Here is an 11,391-nt window from a genome sequence, read left to right as displayed (position 1 = left end):
AGTAGCATTCATCCTTGGCAAATAGGTTGGGAAGTGGTCCTGTGGAGATCTTTCCTCATCATTTTCTCAGATGAAAGGAAGTACTTGCCCAGCTCTGGGGTGCCTCCTGGAATACATCAGCCAGCCATTGCTCAGTAGTTGCTCCTGGTGCACGTTCAAGACTTCCATCTGGCTTTGGGTTTCCTCTAAGCTGCACATGATTTCCTCTAAGCATGGATTTCCTCTAAGATTTTCTCTAAGCTGCTATCTACAGCTACCTGAAGGGAGGTTGTATCCAGGAGGGGGTTGGTCTCTTCTCCCAGGCAACCAGCACCAGAACAAGAGGACACAGTCTCAAGCTGCACCAGGGGAAGTTTAGACTCGAGGTGAGGAGAAAGTTCTTCCCAGAGAGAGTTGTTAGCCATTGGAATGTGCTGCCCAGGGAGGTGGTGGAGTCACCATCCCTGGAGGTGTTCAAGAGGGGATTGAACATGGTACTTAGTGCCACGGTTTAGTCATGAGATCTTGGGGGACAGGTTGGACTTGATGAACTCTGAGGTCTTTTCCAACCCTATTGATTCTATGATTCTATGATGGAACAATGCAGGCAAATGAATGAATGATGTAAGACGGCCACATGGATCCCCAAATCAATGATATTCAGGCTGATGGGTGGGCTGGGTTGCTGAACTGGATCAGAACTGAAATCCTGGCACTTAGCTACATCCCTAGGAGCTAGCAGCTAGGGCTAGGTGATGAAATTGTTTGCTATTTCTCAGGCAACAGCTCAAGCCTCCAATGTGTGTTCTGTGGCAGAGTTTTGTGAGCTCTGTATCCATTCATTCATGTTCATTTTCTGTCACCTACTCTGTGTGCAGGACAAAGACAGCACCAGGCACCTGTCCCTCATGGCTTTGCCCCATTCTGGCTGTGTGTGCATACCAAAACAAGACTTTGGAAATACCTCCTCCATAGGCAGCTCCACCCCACCTGCAATACAAACAGCTGCCTGGGCTTCTCAGTTCTAAAGCTGAGAAAAGGGGTACAGAGAAGTATTGTTAGGCACCTCCTTCACCCCCACACTGATGGCCTGAATACTGGCCAAATCAACAGAGAACCAGGAATGAGAGGGACAAAACAGCACTTGAGAGGAGGTGTGCACCCCTACAGGCAGGCAAGGCAAATGGACAAGGCATCAGCTTTGGTGTCTTGTGTGAACAGGACAGGACATTTCCTTCCCAGTTTCAACTTCTCTCCTACCATACTGTTGGCATTCCTTGCCAGCTTAATGTTTCACTAATGGAGAAGGTTGTCCCTTCCCCTCCACACCACATCAGGCCATCGAAGGAGGCCAGCCATGGGCCACCTCCCTGCGGACCTGTGTGGGCTCTCTGCCAGGCAGCGGAGAGCTGTCCCATGCTAATGCCCCACGTCATCGCCTGAGGATGTCATCCAACAAAGGAGTCTTTCTGTTCTAGTGCCAGGAAGCAATGTGGAAGAAACACAATTAAAACAACTACTTCCCTGAGACACAGTGTGCAAACCAACCCAGAGAGAACAATACCAAGATCTTTTTGGTGCCATTGTAAAGCCTGGCCCGCAAGGAATGACAAATAATCAGCTTCAAATTAACTGTGATGCACACAGTGAAAGCCAAGTGGAGTGAAAGGGAAGAGAGCAGAGATAAAACAGGCTGCTCTCCAGACATTATTCTGAACATTAGAGTGAGAGGATGGGAGATATACATCACAGCAAAGTAATCTATTATGCTCGGTGTACGAGAGAAGAACTTTCACCCTTTAAAACTCTCATTAAAATGCAGCCATTTGGGGTGGGGTTTTTTTTTGTTTCAGAGGATTAATATGTTGGCTGTAAAGAGAGAAGAAAAATGAGACTCTTAGTGTGCATGGAATTAGATATTGTTAATTGAAAATAGAATCATAGAACGGTCTGGGTTGGAAGGCACCTCCAAAGGTCATCCAGTCCAACCTCTCTGCAGTCAGCAGGGACATCCTCAACTGGATCAGGTTGCCCAGAGCCCTGTCAAGCCTCACCTTGAATATCTCCAGGGATGGGGCTTCAACTACCTCCCTAGGTAACCTGTTCCAGTGTTCCACCATCCTCATGGTAAACAACCCTAGGCATTTACACAGTGCTTCAAAATCTTGACACCAGGGTGGGGTGTTGTTTTTCTGGTGTGCATTGAATTCATTCATGTAAAGGAGCTGCTGAAAGATTTGTGTGCAGCAAAAATCTCATCAAAAAGCAGTGTGGGAGCTCTTGCATGCTTGCAATGTGCACTGAGGAAAACACCACCTTTGGGCAGAAGGCTCTGGAAAATGTGAGGGCTCGCTGTCACATAGGAACAAAATACCTGCCTGTAAAAATAGCAGGGAATGATTTATGATGGCTGGACTACAGCTGAGTGGATATTTGTACAGCTAGCTAAAACAAGCCCCCTGGAAACTCTGGGGGGCGGGGGGGGGGGAAACACTGGCACAGTCTGACTTCTTCTGTTGCTCTGAAAAAGATTCATTGTGAAATGAGGGCTTTGTAGCCATGCACAAACCTCCTAATCAAAAAGAATACAAAGAAAACATTTCTGGTGGTGGTTCATAGAATCAGTAAGGTTGGAAAAGACCTCAAAGATCACCAAGTCCAGCCTGTCACCCAGCACCTCATGACTACTAAACCATGGCACCAAGTGCCACGTCCAATCCCTTTTTGAACACCTCCAGGGACAGTGACTCCACCACCTCCCTGGACAGCACATTCAAGTGGATAATGACTCACTCTGAAGAACTTTCTCCTCACCACAGAGAACTTTTCTGATGCTCTGAATCCTCCAGTTTGGCAGAGTACCCCAAAGCATTATCGAGTCCACTCTGGTCAACAATTGCATCGAGGTTCCCAAGGGCTCAAAGGAGAACATACTGTTAAGGGACTTGATGAATAGGATAGCATAGGCTAGGATAGGCTAGGATAGGCTAGGCTAGGCTAGAATAGAATAGAATAGAATAGAATATAGAATAGAATAGAATAGAATAGAATAGAATAGAATAGAATAGAATAGAATAGAATAGAATAGAATAGAATAGAATAGAATAGAATAGAATGGAATGGAATGGAATGGAATGGAATGGAATGGAATAGAATAGAATAGAATAGAACAGAACAAACCAGGTTGGAAGAGACCTTCGAGATCATTGAATCCAGCCTATCACCCAACACCATCTAATCAACAAAACCATGGCACCAAGCACCCCATCCAGTCTCTTCCTAAACACCTCCAGTGATGAATTAGGGTCAGCAGCATTCAGCTCACCTGCACTGCAAGCAATGTTTCAGCTTGGCAAGTGGAGAAACAGGCACGCAGTGTGGGAGCTTGCCTGAGGCCATGGAACAATTTAGTCTGAAGTAAAATGAAAACCCCTTGAGTCATGTCCTTTCCTCCAGCTTTCCAGTATCAAATGGTGAGGGAGCACCATTCATGAGCTATGGTAATTTCATAAAGCACCAGGCAAAAGGCATTAATTAATAAAAGCAGAAAGAGAGTACTCAGAGAGTGCTCTGTTCTGCTTTGATCTCTGGAGTATTACGATCACGTTCTGGAGCGCTGCTGGGAGGATATGTGGTTTACTCACTTGTACAGTGCTGGCATTGACATGTTGGAGTGAAGATTTAGCTTTGTAAGCCATTTGGGTTTGAACTGATTGTGACCTACTTTAAGTTTGCTGCTAAGTGGCTGGGATTTAGAGTGGCTGGAACAGTGATGTAAGCAAAGTCACACTGTGGCACATGGAGGCAAAAGAGGTCATTAGTATCAGTGCTAGGCTAGGAAATTTTGCAGTGCACCCCCACCAGATAAAAGAAATCACTCAGGAATAAAGCTGAAGAGGGCACCAGGCACTGAGAGGAAGGATCTTTTTGAAGTGGAGAGAACAGGATGACAATTTCAGGTGGCTAATTGATGCAGTAATTCCAGCAGGAAGTCTTGTAACCGATGAGTGCATTCAACACCTCTGAACCCCTCCCTGGGAAGCAGGGGTGATGAACCTCTTTGATAAGCCATTTTTTTGTGGGTTTCCATTCTTTGCTAAGGCAAGGGACAACTTCTCACAGCCTTCCTAGCCACTACCTTCATGTAGTATCAGCTGGGGTCTGCCCTATAGATCTCCTGGAAATAAGAATAGCTTCCTGTCATACTGAGTGTAGGAGGCAGATAATGAGATAGGGAAAGACAGATGGAAAGCTTGAAGACAACGAAATCCAAAGTGCTGTGTTGTCACAGAACTGCAGAATGGTAAGGGTTGGAAGGGACTTTTGGAGATCATCTAGTCTAACCCACCTGCTAAAAGCAGGTTCAGCCAGAGCAGGCTGCACAGGAACACATCCAGGTAGGTTTTGAAGGTCTCCAGAGAAACAGACTCCAGAGGCCCTCTGGGCACCCTGTTCATGTGCTCTGTCACCCTTAAAGTGATGAAGTTTTTCCTCATGTTCAGGTGGAATTTCCTGTGTTCTAGTTTGTGTCCATTGTCCCTTGTTCTATTACTGGGCACTACTGAAGAGAGTCTGGTTCCATGCTCTTGATCCTTGCCCTTTAGATAGTTATTAGCATAAGGAAGATCCCCTCTCAGTCTTCTCCTCTCCAGGCTAAACAGCCCCAGGTCTCTCAGCTATTCCTTGTCAGAGAGATGCTGCAGTTCCCTAACTGTCTCTATATCTTTCCTCTACACTCTCTCCACCAGTTTCTTGTCCCCCTTGAACTGGAGAGCATAGAACTGGACATAATACTCCAGATGTGGTCTCACTAGGGCAGAGTATACAGCATTGGCTCTAGCTTCTCCAGCGAAGAGCTAGTTATAAGCTGGATGTAAAAGGTCATTGATACTGAAACACCTGGAGCTGAAGAGATCTGGGAATGAGAAATGCCACACAGTAGAAGCTATTACTGTTGTCATTTTACTGTGTGAAGTTCTCTGTCAGCCTCAAAGAGCGGTGGAGGAGAAGGGTGGAGTGGAAGAGGATGAAGGAAAAACCATTAGGATGAGCAGAAAGGGCACTACCTGGAGTGGGCTTATGACAGGGCTAAGAAGACATCTCTCCCCAGAAACCCAGGGCAGTCAGTGAAAAAGCTCTTGCAGTTGTCAGCAAGGTCAGGATTTCAGAGGGGCCTGACCCTCAGCTTTATGTAGTCCAAAGTATAAGTCACAGCCTCACAAGGGAAGCTCCAACAAAGCAAGGCATAGGAGTGATTTTTGCCTTTAAGTCTTTGATATGCCACTAGGGACTTTCTGACCCATTCTCTCATTACCTGTGACCTCTTCCCAAGGCTCTGCGGTGAGTTCCCTGCAGAGATTATCAGCGCCTCTCTTGGGGCAGCAAACATGGAGAGGAGCGGCAAAGAAACGTTTGGGCTTCGCAGGAGCTCAGCACAACGTTGTCTCTGCTTCCTGGACAGGACAGAGCTGAGCTGGTCCTCAGGCAGCTTCCCAAGCACACGATGGTAAAACCCACCACGGGTGTTTCAATTAGCGCCGCGCAGCTCTCCAGACGTGCCAGAGTTGTCAGAGCCCGGAGCTCCCTGCAGCACGAAGCCTCCGTGCGTTAATGGAGTGGGACCCGCTGCTGTGCGCAGCGCCTCCACAAAGCGCCGGGGCCCTGCCAGCCCGGAGGGGAGAAGTGGCAAAACCGCTGAAATTCTTTCACTCCAGCAGAAGGTGGAGTTCGATGCCCTGTTCTAAAAACCACTCATCAGGGAGCCTAAGCCTTGCCCCTCACTGCCTCCTGAAATGAAGGGAATCTCCCACAGAAATTAAAGGGAATTGTAGCTGAGCAAGCCTCCAGAATGTACAGGCTTTGCTTCACTAAAGCAGTCACAGAGAATTTAAACTGAGCATTTGTTTTCCTGGGGAAAAAAAAAAAAACAAATATCCCATGAACTGTAATGGAGGAGACCCTGAAAGGCTTTTATCTTAATTATGTGGAATTAGATCCTTTCTAATGGTTTCTCTGAGCCATCCTTCGGGATTTGATAGCAGGAATATAATTCACTGTGGAATTGTATAGACCAGTGGAAAAACAATACCTATAGAAAAGTGTTCATTATCTGTGAATGTCTACAGGGCTTCCCTAGAAAAATTCTCTGCAAGGCTTTTACTTACAAACATTGCCAGGGGGCTGCATTGTGCTGTGCACCTCTGTTTATAATGCACACTCACTGGAGTAAAGGCAGGGAGAATAGGGCAGAGACCTGTGATCTGGTTTCTAGGGTAAAGGACAGTATGGGTCCCTCAGTTTAAGAAGGACATTGAGACTCTTGAACACGTCCAGAGAAGGGCAACAAGGCTGGGGAGAGGCCTTGAGCACAGCCCTGTGAGGAGAGGCTGAGGGAGCTGGGGTTGTTTAGCCTGGAGAAGAGGAGGCTCAGGGGAGACCTTCTTGCTGTCTAAAACTGCCTGAAGGGAGGTTGTAGCCAGGTGGGGGTTGGTCTCTTCTCCCAGGCAAGCAGCACCAGAACAAGAGGACACAGTCTCAAGCTGTGCCAGATGAAATTTAGGCTGGAGGTGAGGAGAAAGCTCTTCACAGAGAGAGTTGTTAGCCATTGGAATGTGCTGCCCAGGGAGGTGGTGGAGTCCCCATCCCTGGAGGTGTTCAAGAGGAGATTGGATGTGGCACTTGCTGCCATGGTTTAGCAGTCATGAGGTGTTGGGTGACAGGTTGGACTTGATGATCTCTGAGGTCTTTTCCAACCTTGTTGATGCTATGATTCTATGAAATCACAGGAGACCATGGTCATAACCCCATGAAAATGAACCACAGAGCCAAGAAAGGCAGAAAGAAAAACAAAGCTATGGTTTTGTTCCTGCACAAAGTTACTGCTGGCAGACTGTTCCCACCTAAACTCTCCAGCTCTAGGGAGGTTCAAAGAGCTCTGCTCAGTTCCTCCCAGGGTGTTAGAAGAGAGTGTGATCCTCAGTCATGGTGAATCCATCAACCCAAATCCCAGTCCTGCAGCCTGGGGGTTCGATGTTCTTTACCATGAGGGTAGTGGAACAGGTTGCCCAGGCAGATGGTTGAAGCCCCATCCCTGGAGATATTCAAGGTGAGGCTCAAGAGGGCTCTGGGCAACCTGATCTAGTTGAGGATGTCCCTGCTGGCTGCAGAGGGGGTTGGACTGGATGACCTTTGGAGGTCCCTTCCAACCCAGACCATTCTGTGATTCTCTACTTTGGATTACAGCTTTGCAGACTAAACCTGTAAATTGATAATGGAGTTTGACATTTCCTGGAAGCTTGCACACAAGAACCCATGACTGCATGCATAATGCAGCAATAGTTGATCAATTACTTGTTTAGTTCTTCAGCTGAGCAAACTGGGCTTTCAACTGCCATTACAGATTTCTCCTGAGCTAATTGCTCTGTGTACAGCCTGTATCTTTCTCCCCTAGTACTTGTTACACTAACAGAGTAGGAGTCCCTGAATCATAGAGTCACAAAACATTAGGAGTTGGAAGGGTCCTTGAAAGATCACCCAGTCCAACCCCTCTGCCAGAGCAGAATCACCTAGAGTAGAATCATAGTATCACAGAATTATAGAATTGTCAGGGTTGGAAGGGACCTCAAGGGTCATCCAACTCCAGTCCCCCCTGCCATGGGCAGGGACACCTCACACTACATCATTGCTCAAAGCCACATCCAGCCTAGCCTTAAAAACCTCCAGGGATGGAGCCTCCACCTACCACCTCCCTGGGCAACCTGTTCCAGTCTCTGACCACCCTCATGATGAAGAACTTCTTCCTAACATCCAATCTTAATCTACCCACTTCTAGTTTTGCTCCATTCCCCCCAGTCCTATCACTCTCTGACACCCTAAAAAGTCCTTCCCCAGCAGACAACACAGGAACATGTCCAGGCTGGTTTTGAATGTCTCCAGAGAAGGAGACTCCACAGCCTCTCTGGGCAGCCTGCTCCAGGGCTCTGTCACCCTCACAGTGAAAATTTTTCCTTTATGTTCCCATGGAACCTCCTCTGCTCCAGCTTGTACCCACTGCCCCTTGTCATAGTATCATAGCATCATAGTATCAGTCAGGGTTGGAAGGGACCACAAGGATCATCTAGTTCCAACCCCCCTGCCATGGGCAGGGACACCCCACACTAGATCAGCCTGGCCAGAGCCTCATCCAGCCTGGGCTTAAACACCTCCAGGGATGGGGCCTCAACCATCTCCCTGGACAACCCATTCCAGGGCTTCACCACTCTCATGGGGAAGAACTTCCTCCTCACCTCCAGCCTGAATCTCCCCACCTCCAGCTTCATTCCATTCCCCCTAGTCCTATCACTACCTGATGCCCTGAGCAGTCCCTCCCCAGCCTTCTAGTAGCCTACTTCAGATACTGGAAGGCCACAATTAGGTCACCTCGGAGCCTTCTCCTCTCCAGACTGAACAGCCCCAACTCCTTCAGTCCTCACAGGAGAGGTGCTCCAGCCCTCTGCTCATCCTCGTGGCCCTTCTCTGGACACCTTCCAGCACCTCCAGATCCCTCTTGTAATAGGGGCTCCAGAACTGGAGGCAGTACTCCAGGTGGGGTCTCAGCAGAGCTGAGTAGAGGGGGAGAATCCCCTCCCTTGCCCTGCTGGCCACACTTCTCTTGCTGCAGCCCAGGCTCTGCTTGGCTTTCAGGGCTGCAAGTGCACACTGAGAGCTCCTGTTGAGCTTCTCCTCCCCCAGCACCCCCAAGGCTCTCTCCTCAGGGCTGCTTTCCAGCCAGTCACTGCCCAAATCTGTCCTATCATTGCACATCACTAAGCAGAGCCTGGCTCTGTCCTCCCGACACTGCCCTGCACATCTTTACCAACATGCATGAGGTCACCCCTCAGGCTCCTCTGCTCCAAGCTGAAGAGCCCTCAGCTCCCTCAGCCTGTCTTACTCTGTACCCTCTCAGGGACTTATTTCAGGTATTAGTATGCCAGCTGCCAGCACAAACCACTTCACAGATATTTCCAGCAAGCAGAACGCAGCCTGTCCAATATTGGAAGCAGAAAAGAAATTATTGTAGTGATTAGATTTATACTTTGCACTAAAGACAGGGGGAAAAAACCCCACATTTGTGCATGTTCTGGCCAAGCTCTAGCTCACTGGAGTCCTTCTTTTATGAAATGCACAATTCCCTTGATTTTCCCTAACTTTCCTCCCCCCCTTTGCCTCCCATTTGTCATTATTTTTCATTTGCAATTGTCTGCCTTGGCAGACAGACAACTCCTACTCCTTATTATAGGCCACTAAAATGTTTTATCTGACACATTTGCAGTCTGTCACAAGCATTGCAGGAGAGCCTTTTTTTTTCTTTTTTTCATTATAGATTTTTGGTGCCTTTTGTTTACCCATCTCAAGTTTTCCCTCCCTCAGATACGAACCCATCTACCAGACAGAGCTGTGCTGAATGCTGCTTCTCGGCAACACACACACAAAAAAATAACCCCAAGCTGTTAACAAAAAACAATCTGTCTGCAGTGGCCAAATGCAGAAAGGTTTTCAGTGAAGTAGGGCAGTTAAATACAGCACAGAGCTCAGGCCTGGTGGATTTCATTTTATAGTAATGTAATTTTTTTAATAGAAAGACAGGCAGAAAGCTCAAAAGTCTTCATTCTAATGAAAGGGAAATCATGGTATGGAAGTCCGTGGTGTGACACTCAGTTGCAGGCTGGGGTGGGCTAACAGGAAGCACAAGGTAGGGAAAGGCAAAAGAAAAGGACTGTTGGCTTCCAACACATAGAATCATACAATCACCCCAGGTTGGAAGGGACCTCTAAAGGTCATTCAGTCCAACCCCCCTGCAGTGAGTACAGGCATCCTCGACTGCCAAACAGAAAGGGACCTGGGGGTACTGATTGACAGCTGGATGAACATGAGCCAGCAGTGTGCCCAGGTGGCCAAGAAGGCCAATGGCATCCTGGCATGCATCAAGAATAGTGTGGCCAGCAGGAGCAGGGAGGTCATTGTGCCCTGTGCTCAGCACTGGTTAGGCCACACCTGGAGTCCTGTGTCCAGTTCTGGGCTCCTCAGCTTAAGAAGGACATTGAGAGACCTGAAGGTGTCCAGAGAAGGGCAACAAAGCTGGGGAGAGGCCTTGAGCACAGCCCTGTGAGGAGAGGCTGAGGGAGCTGGGGTTGCTTAGCCTGGAGAAGAGGAGCCTCAGGGGAGACCTCCTTGCTCTCTACAACTACCTGAAGGGAGGCTGTAGCCAGGAGGGGGTTGGTCTCTTCTCCCAGGCAACCAGCACCAGAACAAGAGGACACAGTCTCAAGCTGTGCCAGGGGAAGTTTAGGCTGGAGGCTAGGAGAAAGTTCTTCATGGAGAGAGTTGTTAGCCATTGGAATGTGCTGCCCAGGGAGGTGGTGGAGTCACTGTCCGTGGAGATGTTCAAGAGGAGATTGGATGTGGCACTTGGTGCCATGGTTTATAGTCATGAGGTGTTGGGTGACAGGTTGGACTTGATGATCTTTGAGGTCTTTTCCTACCTTGTTGATTCTGTGATTCTATGATTCTAGATCAGGTTACCCAGAGCCCTGTCAAGCCTCACCTTGAATAGTCCAGGGAAGGGGCCTCAACCACCTCTCTGGGCAACCTGTTCCAGTGCTCCACCACCCTCATGGTAAAGAACCTGTTCCTAACACATCACATCACCAAGGGACTATGTTTTCTCATTGTGTGGATGATGCCACAGGGAATTGCAGCATTTCCTGCAAACCTCCTCTCTTCCACTGCTTTATGACAATTTGTTAGAAGTGTGTTCCCCAGGGACGCAGGAAAGAGTCTGGGGGTTGGAGCCTTCCTTGTTTTCAGACTTGGGAAAATATCCATCTCTTAACAGTGACAACCACTACCCAATTGCCTGGAGAATAGAGTCACCTGCAAGATCAATCTGGGGCTTTAATTAACAAATGATGGCTGGGATTGGTGCATGGTGAGACTCCAAAGAAGCCAGCAGGTATGTCTAAATAAATCACAGGGATGGTTGCTATTTCACAGGGTCTGTGGGAAAAGTGCCATGAAATCTGCTCAAGAGCTGCAGAATACAATGTAAGGGTTAAGCTGCTGCTGGTAGTCACCTTGTGAGCAGAGGTTTAGCACAGGAGAAATGATGTAATTGGTTCTTCTCACCCTAGATCTACACATCACTGCAGGCACAGACTTGCTGGTAACTTTTCTAAGCTCCTAGTTAGGAAGAGAATTGCTGACTGAGGTCTCTGAGCATGCAGTGAAACGACACAGAAGTGCTAATGACCAGTTCTTCATTATGTTTATAGTTGCTTTCCAGTACAATAGGGCCCTGATTCTCATTTGTGGCTTTTGATAGTGCTGTAATACAAGTAATTAGCTACAAAGGAACAACAATGAGTTACTTAAGCC

This window comes from Dryobates pubescens, chromosome 32 (genome assembly GCF_014839835.1).
Source record: "Dryobates pubescens isolate bDryPub1 chromosome 32, bDryPub1.pri, whole genome shotgun sequence".
NCBI classification, from domain to species: domain Eukaryota; kingdom Metazoa; phylum Chordata; class Aves; order Piciformes; family Picidae; genus Dryobates; species Dryobates pubescens.
The sequence above is the reverse complement of the archived record's forward strand: the minus strand, read 5'-3'. Positions refer to the sequence as shown.